Below are 12039 nucleotides of genomic sequence, written 5' to 3'. Positions count from 1 at the left end.
GTGTGTGGGACAAGCGACTGGTGAACTCGAATGTCTAACAGAGTTACCATCCCAACAATATGCTCATTTTATATTTCTTCTGGTGGACAAGAAGGTAGAGACTTAACCGACAGTAAATAACTGTTGACCACTTTTATGTCCATCTGGGTATCTTCCTTTTTATCATCTAAAAAAGATTTCTAGTACTGATCAATGTAGTAGCATGTGATTTAACTCTTCTGAAGTCACACCCTTGGGAAGATAAATAGAAATTAGCACCAAGCACAGCCCAGATCATTTCTTTTCTTCGAACGCAATCTAACTGATAGTTTTACTTCTCTACACCACTAAAAAGAAAAAAAGACAAAATTCCTTTCCATTCCTCTCAGTCATCTGGAAATGCAGACTCCATGGCATTGTATATCATTGAACAAGCCTGGTGTCTGGATTGAAATGATTTTCAAGAACTTCCTATAAAACACGTCAACTGTGAAATGAAAAGCTTTGGAGCTGACAGTGGAGCCCTGAGACACAGCATTCACCTTGTGCTGGGTAGGGGCAATCTGTTTGGTCTAAGAATGTCTGAATATAACTGCATTGTAAAAGGCAAAGTAAATGTGAGGTTGTGTTTTGTTTTTAAATAAATAAAACAGGTCAGTTTTCAACCACAATAATGAAAACCCTTCTAAGCAGCTCTGCTCCATAACACTTGGGGTCACCATGAGTCAGAACCAACGCCACAGCAACAACGCCTCAGTCAAAGATGACATCTGACACACGTTCAAAGTGGTGCGGTTGGCTGCCATCTTTGTGTTGGGCACTATTGCCTGGTTCCTGTTGTTGTTATTAAGTGCCAATTAAATTAGTTTTGACTCATAGAGACCCTGTATAGGGTTTCCAACGAGTGACTGGTGGGTTTAAACCGCCAACCTTGTATTTTTCAGTCCAATGTTCATCCTACAGCCATACCAGGATTCCATTGTTGTTGCTAAGTGCTGTCGAGTCAGTTCCAACTCCCAGCAACCGTGTAGAGTGTTTCATGTTTCAGTTCGACTACTCAGGTCAAAAATCTTACCCACAGAGATTGTGTTGCTTTGTAGCACTTATAATCTGTTGGCTCTGACTGAGCCACTTTGAACCAGTTTGGAGCCCTGCTTTGCATTCACAGGGTCACCATCATCAGACTCATCTCAGCGGTTACTGACAATACCAGAAGAAAAGTGGAGGAGTGTCCAAGGGCTCAGACTCCAGTTGTGTGTCCACCTGTTATGATATGATCATTAGTCTTGGGCAAAACATTTACTTTTTCAAGCATCCTTAGGGTTAACATCCATTTTGTTAATCCCGTAGGGGGATTGGAAAGATTATATGAGATTGCGAATGGAAGAACAATTTTAAAATTCAAGTGTATTATGCAATTTAATACCTACAAGGACTGTCTAGCCCATTGATGAATATAAAAGTTTCCTCTAAGGGCCAACATTCTAATCAGAGGAAAGAGCTGATTGCCACACATTTCCAAGGAGGGGAGGGTTATTCAGGGTTCTGAGAGCTGGACTCTACATGGCTTATTGAAGTGCATTTCAACTCACTGTGAACAAATCTTTTCCTAAATCCTTTTGCATTTTGTTTTCACTGTCAATTTACACCTTTGTAGAATACAGGAGTTTCAGAGTTTGAAAGAATCTTAGCTTTGACTTAACTTCACTCAGCCCTCATTGTCTGACTAAGCCTGTTGGAATCAGTTTCCCTCTTGAGTATTTCTGGTTAACATTCTCCTCCATTTCTTACCCTCCCACCTTTCACTCCTCCTTAGCTTCTCTTTTTAGGCCATTTCATTATTGTGATAGTCTGCTTGTATTATTGTTCTGTTTGGGGTGTCATCAAGTTGAGTCACTGTAACACCTGAATCAGAGTAGAGCTGCTCCAGAGGATTTCCTATGCTGTAATCTTTAAGGAGCTCTGGTACTGTAGTGGTTACGAATCGGGCTGCGAACCGCAAGGTCAGCAGTTTGAAACTACCAGCTGCTCCACGGGAGAAAGATGAGGTTTTCTGCTCCCGTAAAGATTTACAGCCTCGGAAACCCTGTTCAGGGTCACTATGGGTTAGAACTGACTCAACGGCACTTAACAACAACAACAACAATCTTTAAGGGGAGTTCAGGTGTGGTGCTGTAGGATGATGCGCTGGACTGCAAGGTCGGTTTGAACAGCAAGGTCAGTGGTTCAAACTCACCGGTCACTCCTCAGAAACCCTGAAATGCTGAACTGACTCAGTGATAGTAACAAGAATAAACTTTAAGGGAGCAGATTGCCAGGTTTTCATAGAGCAGCTGGCTGGGTTTTAATTACTAATTTTCAGTTAGCAGTTGAGAGCTTAACCACTGCAACACCAGAACTTATTATTCTTATGTACATTTAAAAAAATTTATAAGATAATTCTTGAAATTTTTTAACCTGTTTGTACGTCATCAAGTATAACACTTCTATTATTTAAGGAGAACTTCTGGTATGTTGTAGGATCAGCACTGGACTGGGAACCACAAGGTCGGCAGTTCAAACCCACCAGCTGCTCCTCGGAAACCCTATACAGGGTCTCTATGAGTTGGAATTGACTCTACAGTGTAAGTGATTCTGCAACAATATTATTAAGGCTGGAGCCCTGGGATGGTGCAGCAGATTTGCCTAATGCAATACGTCGTCTGATCTCTTGATTGCTGCTTCCGCGAGTGTTGATAGTTGATCCAAGAAGAATGAAGTCCTTGACAACTTCAATCTTTTCTCCATTGATAAGAATGTTGTTTATTGGTCCAGTGGTGAGGATTTTTGTTTTCTTGACATTGAGATGCAATCCATATTGAAGGCTGTCCCCTTTGATCTTCATCAGTAAATGTTTTAAGTCCTCTTCACTTTCAGCAGCCAACGTTGTATCATCTGCATATCGCAGGTTGTTAATGAGTCTTCCTCCAATCCTGATGCCACGTTTTGCTTCATAGAACCCAGCTTCTCGGATTATTTGCTCAGAATACAGGTTGAATAAGTATGGTGAAAGACTACAACCTTGTCACACACCTTTCTTAATTTTAAAACATTCAGTGTTCCCATGTTCTGTTCGAACAACTGCTTCTTGGTCTAGGTACAGATTCCTCATGAGCACAATTAATTGCTCTGGAATACTCATACTTTGCAATGTTGTCCATAGCTTGTCATGATCCACACAATTGAAAGCCTTTTCATAGTCAATAAAGCATAAGTAAACATCTTTCTGATATTCTCTGCTTTCAGTCAAGATCCATCGGACACCAGCAATGATATCCCTAGTTCCACGGCCTATTCTGAATCCCGCTTGAACCTCTGGAAGTTCTCTGTCAATGTGTGATTGTAGCTGTTTCTGTATTACCTTTAGCAAAACTTTACTCTCATGGGATATCTAAGAGATTGTCCGATGCTACCATTAGGGCATTTTAAGTTGAGTTACAATCAAAATTCAGTAGCGTTTTTTTAATCTACTACCATATGAAACAAACAAACAACCATTGCCGCCAAGTCGATTCCAAACCATAGTGACACCGTTGTACAGAGTAGAGCTCACCTACAAAACTACAAAACTGATAAAACCACAAAAGATTCGTTAAAATATGAGAAAAATAATGTTGATAAAATTACTAAATTGAATTTAATCTACTTTCTTTGAATTTTTAAGTCAGAAAATTTCTTGGTATAATTTGACAAAGTAGAAATGTCACACAATTTATCAGTCTTTACAGACACAGACTGGCACATTTTTTTCCCACAGAGAAGCTGGCGGGTTCAAAGTGCCCACCTTTTGGTTAGCACCTAAACTAACCTAAGTTGTGATGTACTGAGAGTCGGTTGAATCATAGCGACCCTGTAAAAGGTTTCCGAGGAGCGAATGGTGAATTTGAACTGCCCATCTTGTGGTTCGAACTAACTTGTGGTTCAGTGCTTATCCTACAGTGCCACACCAGGAATCCTAGTGTTGTTGTTACTAAGTGCTTTTGAGTCCATTCTAACTCATAGCAACCCAGTGTAGGGTTTCTGAGGAGTGGCTGCTGAATTTGAAGCACTGACCCTTGAGGTTCAAACTGACCTTGAGGTCGACTGCTTATCCTATGGCCCTATTAGTCTGATGTAAACTAATAAAACTAGAAATGAGTCACTAAAATATGAGAAAAATAACTTTGCAAAATCATTGTTGTTAAGTGCAGTCAAGTTGGTTCTGACTCGTAGCAACTCTATATGTGGTTACCAAGAAGCGTCTGGTGAATTTGAACCACCAATCTTTTGGTTCAAACCAACCTTGTGATTGAGTACTTAGCCTACAGTGTCACACCAGGATTAAGTTTACTAAAATCAAAGAACTAGTACATGGAATGAGTGATTTAGATAAAATGGACACAAGAAAATAGTGCAAAAATATTTAAAAAGAATATTAAGAAATCAGAAAAACAATCAAGTATTATAAAATACTGTTCATCTGTCATTCTTAGGTACTGTCGAATTGTTTTTGACTCACGATGACCCAATGTGACAGAATCAATGTTCATGGTTGTAATCTTCATTGGAAGCAGCTTGCCAGGTCTTCTTGCAGAGCCACTTGGTATATTTGAAAGGTTAAACTCTTGGTTAGCAGCAGAGCTGATTAGTCATTTATTCCATTAGGTCTCCTTACTGCTGGGTTAGCTTTTAGTAAAACAGCAGAAACAGCAAATAATTTTGATTAGAGCAAATAGAATGGAAAAAGTGAGTTCAAGAAAGACATTTTGCTTCAACTCTGGAGTTACAGGAAGGGAAACCCTTAATTTTGACAATCTGAGGGACTAAGGTGGTTTCTGGAGTCCTGGTTTGGTGCTGTGGGTTAATGTGCCAGGCTGTAAAGCTGTTTGAACTGTAAGGTTGGCAGTTCAAGCTCACCAGCTGCTCCTTGGAAACCCTATACAGGGTCTCTATGGGTCGGAATCAACTTGACAGCACTTACCAACAACAGCCAAGGTGGTTTCTATCTGAGTTGAGCTACTTTGAATCCATACAGACACCTGGCAGTAGAACAATTGTGAGGATTGGATTGGACCACCTTTCCTCTGTCAGCCATAACTTGAATTCTAGATGAGTATGACTCGAAGTGTCTTTAAACAGAGGAATTTAGAAAAGACATTTTGCTACTTACTGGAATAAATATCCATCCTTGAACTTGGAACCCTCTAAATCACAGTAAATGGTAAAAGCCAAGCAAAATGGAATGTCTTTTTGCTTTATAGATCCTTGCTTAAGAATGTGACATTTTATCTAAATGACTGGATAATGTCTAAGGTTCCCTCCACTTTGAGCATTTTATGTCCAGTCATATGTCTGTTTCTAGGAAGTTTATCAACCTTCTCTGCCTGGGGCCCCAGATAATGACACAGAATGATGATGAGCTTTGCAGTTCAAGGAGAAGAAACAACCTATTGGGCCAGCGATGCATAAAACAGTAACATTAGTTACCAAACAAAATGTACTATTTTTTCATCCATAATTTGTAAATCACAACCACCACCATATAGGTGTGGTGTTGTGAGATAAGTAATGGACTGCTAACTGCAAGGTCAGTGGTTTAAACCCACCAGCCACTTCTTGGAAACCATATACAGGGTTATGAGTTGGAACCAAATCCATGGTACTTAACAACAACAATAACAATATGAGGCAAGGTGAGTTGTATCTATTTATGCATGGATGACATAATTATCCCTCCAAACTCTACCTACATTATCTCATTTAGCCTTCACAAAACTTAATGACCTAAAGTAAAATGTAGTATATCCATTATTGAAGATTGTTGTTTCTGTGTGATGTGGAATCAGTTCTGATGCATAGCAATCTTGTATAAGGTTTCAGAGGCTGTAAATCTCTCTGGGAGCAGAAAATCTCATCCTTCTCTCACAGGGCAGCTGGTGGATATAAACCACCAACCTTACAGTCAATAGCCCAACTTGTAAACCAATAGACTACCAGAGTTCCTGATTATTGAATACTCCTTATTATTAAATAACTATTGATGAGACAACCTTGTTTATTGGAAGCAAAGAGGACTTAAATACTTATTGAAGAAGACTGAAAAAAAAAAAAACTACAGGCTTCAGTATCGATCACACCTCAATGTTAAGAAAACAAAAAGCCTCAAACTGGGCCAATAAATAACATCATGATAAATGAAGAAAAGAATGACGTTATCAAATATTTCATTTTTATTGGATACAAAATCAATACTCACAGAAGTAGTAGTCAAGAAAGCATTTTGTTGTTGTCATTATATATTGATGTATTGCAATAGGCAAATCTGCTGCACACGACCTCTTTAAAGTGTTCAAGAGCAAAGATAGCAGTTCGATGATTAAGGTGCTCCTGACCCAAGCCATAGTATTTTCAATAACCTCATATGCATGTGAAAGTTGAACAATGAATAAGGGAGATCATAGAAGAATTGATGCATTTGATTTATGGTGTTCAGGAAGAATGCTGGAATACCATGGACTTTCTGAAGAACAAACCAATCTGTATCAGAAGGAGTATATCCAGAATGTTCCTTAGAAGCCAGGATGGCCAGACTCCGTCTCTCATATTTCAGACATGTTATCAGGAGGGACCAGTCCCTGGAGAAGGGCATTATGCTTGGTAAAGTGGAGGGTCAGTGAGAAACAGGACCCTCCAGGAGATGGATTGGCACACTGGTAGCAGCAATGTCCTCAATAGTGATGATGTCACAAGAATGCTCATTGTTTTGCTCTGTTATGCATAGCATGAGTCAGAACAGACTCGATGGCACACAACAACATTAAATATTATATAATTCTACCACTCATCTGTCAGGTTATTGTACTCTGGTGGCTTGTGTGTTGCTGTGATGTTGCAAGTTATTCTAACAGAATTTTAAATACCAGCAGTGTCATCCATGGTGGACAGGTTATAACAGAACTTCCAAACTAAGGCAGACTAGGAAGAAGGAGAGACATACCAATTCTGAAAAGTTAGTTACTAAAAACCTTATGAATGGTAATGGGATATTGTGTGGTACAGTGCCAGAAGATGAGCTGCTCAGGTTGAAAAGCAATCAAAATACGACTGGGGATGAGTTGCCTCCTCAGAGTAGAGTTGAACTTAATGAACCGATGCATTTGGATTATGGTGTTAGCAAAGAATATAGAAAGCATAATGGATTGCCAGAAGAACAAACATCTGTCTTGGAAGAAGTACAGCTAGAATGGTCTGTAGAAGCTAGCTAGGGTGATGACACTTCATCTTTTGTACTTTGGACATGTGATCAGGAAGAGTCATTCCCTGGAAAAGGACATCACGCTTTATAAAGTGGAGGATCAGCGAAAAAGAAGAACACCCTCAAAAAGCTAGATTGCCAGAGTAGTTGCAGCAATGGACTCAAACGTAACACAAATTGTGAGGATGACACAGTACCAAGCTGTTTCATTCTAATATGAATACCGTTGCTGACTCTGCAGCACTTAACGACAAAAACAACATAAGATAATTAGAAGCAATGTACTAGATACTTTTACAGCAACATGCATAGGTTTGTTTGTTTGTTTTTTAAACTTACTGGTATGGGGAAGACAAAACAACAACAAAGAAGTCTAAGGTTAGTTGTATTATTGTTCTCAGTAATTCATTCTTTTATGAAAGAGAATTATGTGGCCTCACCCAGTTCTGTGAAACTTGACGTACCTACCAACAGATGGGTTATGCTTCCTCATCTCAGAAGCCCTCGTGATGCAGTGGTTAAGTTAAAGCTGCTGCTTTAAAAGTCAGTGGTTCTAACCCACTAGCTGCTCTGCAGGAAAAAGATGGGGCAGTTCTGGTTCCCTAAAATCTCCAAGCTTGGAATCCCCGGAGCAGTTTTCCTCTGTGGTATGATGTTGATTCTACCACTGATCTGTCAGTTTGACATACTGTGCCATACTGTGCTGGCTTGTGTATTGCTCTGATGCTAGAAGCCATGCCACCAGTATTATAAACACCAGCAGGGTCACCCATGGTGGACAGGTTTCAGTGGAGCTGCCAGATTAAGGCAGGCTATGAAGAAGTATAAATGAGCCACTTCGAATGGTTAAACACTGAAAACCTTATGAGTAGCAGTGGAAAACATTGTCCGACATAATGCCAGAAGATGAGACCTCAGGTTGGGAGGTATTCAAAATATGACTGGGGAAAAGCTGCCTACACAAAGTAGAGTTGCCTTTAACAACACTGATGGTGCAAAACTCTTGGGACCCTTATTTGTTATTGAGGCACAATTCAAATGTGAAGAAATAACTGCAAATATGCATTAACAATCAGAATGTGAAATGTATGAAGTATGCATCTAAGAAAATTGGAGGACATCACAAATTAAACGGAATGCATAAAGATCAATATCCTAAGCATTTTTGAGCTGAATTGGTTTGGTAGGGGCCATTTTGAAGCTAGAAATCATATGTTACTACGCCAGGAATGAGAAATTGAGAAGAATGACATTATATTCATCATCAAAAAGAGCAATTTAAGATCTGTCTTGAAGTACAATGCTATCCGGTGTAGAATAATATCCAGATGCATGCATGGAAGACTAGTTACTATGATAATTATTCAAATTTACACACCAAGCACTAAAGCCTGTGATGATGACATTGAAGAATTCAACCAACTTCTTCAGTATAAAATTGATCAAACATGCAATGAAGACACATTGATAACTGCTGGTGATAGAATACAAAAGTTAGAAACAAAGAGGAAGGATCTGTAGTAGGAAAATATGCCTTGGTGATATAAATGATTTAGAAGAAGTACATGATAGAATTAAGCAAAACCAATGACTTTTTTATTCATTGCAAATATATTTTTAAAACAATATAAATGGATATTATACGTGGACCTCATCAGATGGAACACACAGGAGTGATGATGGAGAAGTTCAATATCATCAGCCAAAATAAGGTCAGAGGACAACTGTGGAGCAGACCATCAACTGCTCTATTGCTAGTTCAGGCCGAAGATGTAGAAAATTAAAACAAGTTCACAAGAGCCAAAATATAGCCTTGAAAATATCCCAACTGAACTTAGAGATCATCTTAAGAACAGATTTGATGCATTAGACACTAATGATCAGAGGAATTACAAGAAGGCATCAAGAACATCATACATGAAAAAAAGCAAAAGATCATCAAAAAGATAGAAAATAAAGAAAAGACTAAAATATATGTCAGAAGAGACTCTGAAATGGACTCTTAAACATAGACAAGCTAATGCAATTGGAAGAAATGACAAAGTACAACAGTTGAGCAGAAAATTTAAAAGGGTAACTTAAGAAAACAAAGTAAATTCATATAATGAAATGTGCAAAGACCTGAAGTTAGAAAAACACAAAGGAAGAGCATGCTTAGCATTTCTCAAGGTAAAAAGCTGGAGGAAAAATTCAAACCTTGGGTTGTAACACTGTAGAATTCTATGGACAAAATATTGAATTATGTAGGAAGTGTCAGAAGTTAGAAAGAATACAGAGTCAATGTACCAAAAATAATTGGTCAATCAATGTTCAACTATTTAAGAGGAAGCATATGATCAAAAATCAATGGTACTGAAGGGAGAAATCCAAGCTGCACTGAAGGCATTGGTGAAAAACAATGCTCCAGGAATTGATGGGATATAAATTGAAATATTTTAACAAACTGATGAAGCAGTAGAGGCGCTCACTCATCTATGCTAAGAAATTTGGAAGACAGCTACCTGGCTAAGGGATTGGAAGAGATCCATATTTGTGTCCATTCCAAAAGGGGTGACTCAACAGAATGCTGAAATCATTGAACAATGCCATTAGTATCACATGCAAGTAAAATTTTGCTGAAGATTATTCAAAAATATATGCAGCAGTACATTGACAGGGAGATGCCAGAAAGTCAAGCTGGATTCATAAAAAGATGCGAAGAGAGGGGTATCCTTCATAACAGATGGATCTTGGCTGAAAACAGAGACTACGTGTTTTACTGACTATGCAAAGGCATTCAACTATGTAAATCATACCAAACTATGGATAACATCATGAAAAATGAGTATCATCGAACATGTAATTGTGCTTATGAGGAATCTAGGGACAGTTGTTCAAATAGAACAAGGGGATACTGAATAGTTCAAAATCAGAAAAGGTGTATGCCAGGGTTGTATCCTTTCACCATACTATTCAATCTATACGCTGAACAAATAATCCAAGAAGCTATATACACTATATGAAGAAGAATATGACATCAGGATTGGAGGAAGACTAATCAACACCCTGTGATACACAAATGACACAACCTTGTTTTCTGGAAGCTAAGAGAACTTGAAATGCTTACTGATGAAGATTAAAAAGCATAGCCTTCAGTATGGGTTGGATCTCAATGTGAAGAAAATGAAAATACTCACAAATAAGTAATATCATGATAAATGTACAAGAGATTGAAATTGTCAAAGACTTCATTTTGCCTGGATCCACAATGAACACTCAGAATGGCATTCTTGTTTTTTAGCCCTTACAATAGATCTTTTGCAGTAGATTCACACAACGCAATGTGTCGTTTGATTTCTTGACTTCGGATCCCATAAGTGTTTAGAACAATGGAATGGATGCAGATATGACACATACTAAGTATCTTAGTGTAGTTCTCTAAAAAATCAAAAGCAGTGAAGCCTATATATGTATATAGGGATATTTGTCACAAAGAAATGTATCACACAATTGTAGAGGCTGGAAAGTTCCTGTATCTATAGATATGATGTCAGGTTAGAGGCTTCTCTTGACTTATGAAGCTGCAAGGACTAATGAACCCAAGATTTGTACATCAGACAACAGGCTGCTGGCTCAAGCCCAAAAACCTGGAGGTCAGTTGGCACATCACATAAGATCAAAATCCATCAAAAATCTAGAGGGCTTTGCCATAACATTCATAAGTACTGGAAGCAGGCCACACCATCTAGGAAGCACTCTTTAAATTGATTGTCTGCTCAGATAAAATGTCATCATGGAAGTGATTACACCAAATCTAAGCAGAAGTTTGAAAATACATCATAAGTTCTGTTAACATTTTTTTTACAAGAAATAGTATATTCCTCCAAATATCAGGTTCATCAACCTGTGTTCTACTGGGAGAAGACAGAGGAGGAAACCCTCAGCCACCAACCCACAATCGCTAACATATAATGTGGGAAAGAAATTAATATTTCTATAAAGCATTGGAATAAAAAAAAACACACCTTTATGATCTGGTATTAGTATTCTATTTTTACAGGTGATAGAAACAGAAACACAAAAAAAAAATCATATACTCAAGGTCATACTGGTAAGAAGTCATGAAGCTGAAACTTACACTTAGAGACTTCCTACTTAAGAGTTCACAACACTATCCATAACATACTCTATGTAGTTGAGCAGCTTCCTGCTGCTCCACATATGGCTTGATGGGAAGCATGGCCAATTGGCCTTCTGACTGGTTCTCATGTGAGTCCAGTTAAGTAAAAGCAATGTGGTTTAGGAAACTGAGGATGCTCATGGCTACATACCTATACTAAGATGGAAGGAATAAATCCCAACTTGTATTTTTAAATGTTTGAGTGGGAGAAGTAGGGGGGGATATCAATAATAGTTTTAGAGTAAAGAAGGCACAAAGAAGGGTATCTGTTATCCTAGTGGATTAAGTTTCAATGGTGGTTGGTGGTTATGTGCCGTGGAGTCAGTTCCGACTCATAGCGACCCTGTACAGGGTTTCCGAGGCTGTAAATCTTTTACGAAAGCAGAATGCCTCATCTTTTTCCCACGGAATAGCTAGTAGTTTCGAACTGCTGACCTCGCGGTTCACAGCCCTATTTGTAACCACTACACTACCCTCCCAATACTTTATTGCTGGGGAGCACAAATGTTATTAAGTCTCAAGCCGGATTCAGAAGAAGCCATGGAATGAGGGAATATCATTGCTGATGTCTGATGAATCTTGGCTGAAAGCAGAGAATATCAGAAAGATGTTTCCCTGTGTTTTATTG

General features: G+C 38.6%; 1 protein-coding gene across 1 annotated transcript in view; it reads right to left on the bottom strand.

Annotated features, from left to right (window-relative positions):
• Nucleotides 1–12039, bottom strand: part of LOC102820569 (serine/threonine-protein kinase Sgk1-like) — a 211846-nt gene that overhangs the window by 23739 nt on the left and 176068 nt on the right. The gene's annotated exons all lie outside the window — the stretch shown is intronic.

The sequence above is a fragment of the Chrysochloris asiatica genome, unplaced genomic scaffold (assembly GCF_000296735.1).
Source record: "Chrysochloris asiatica unplaced genomic scaffold, ChrAsi1.0 scaffold00013, whole genome shotgun sequence".
Lineage (NCBI taxonomy): Eukaryota > Metazoa > Chordata > Mammalia > Afrosoricida > Chrysochloridae > Chrysochloris > Chrysochloris asiatica.
The sequence above is the reverse complement of the archived record's forward strand: the minus strand, read 5'-3'. Positions and strand labels throughout refer to the sequence as shown.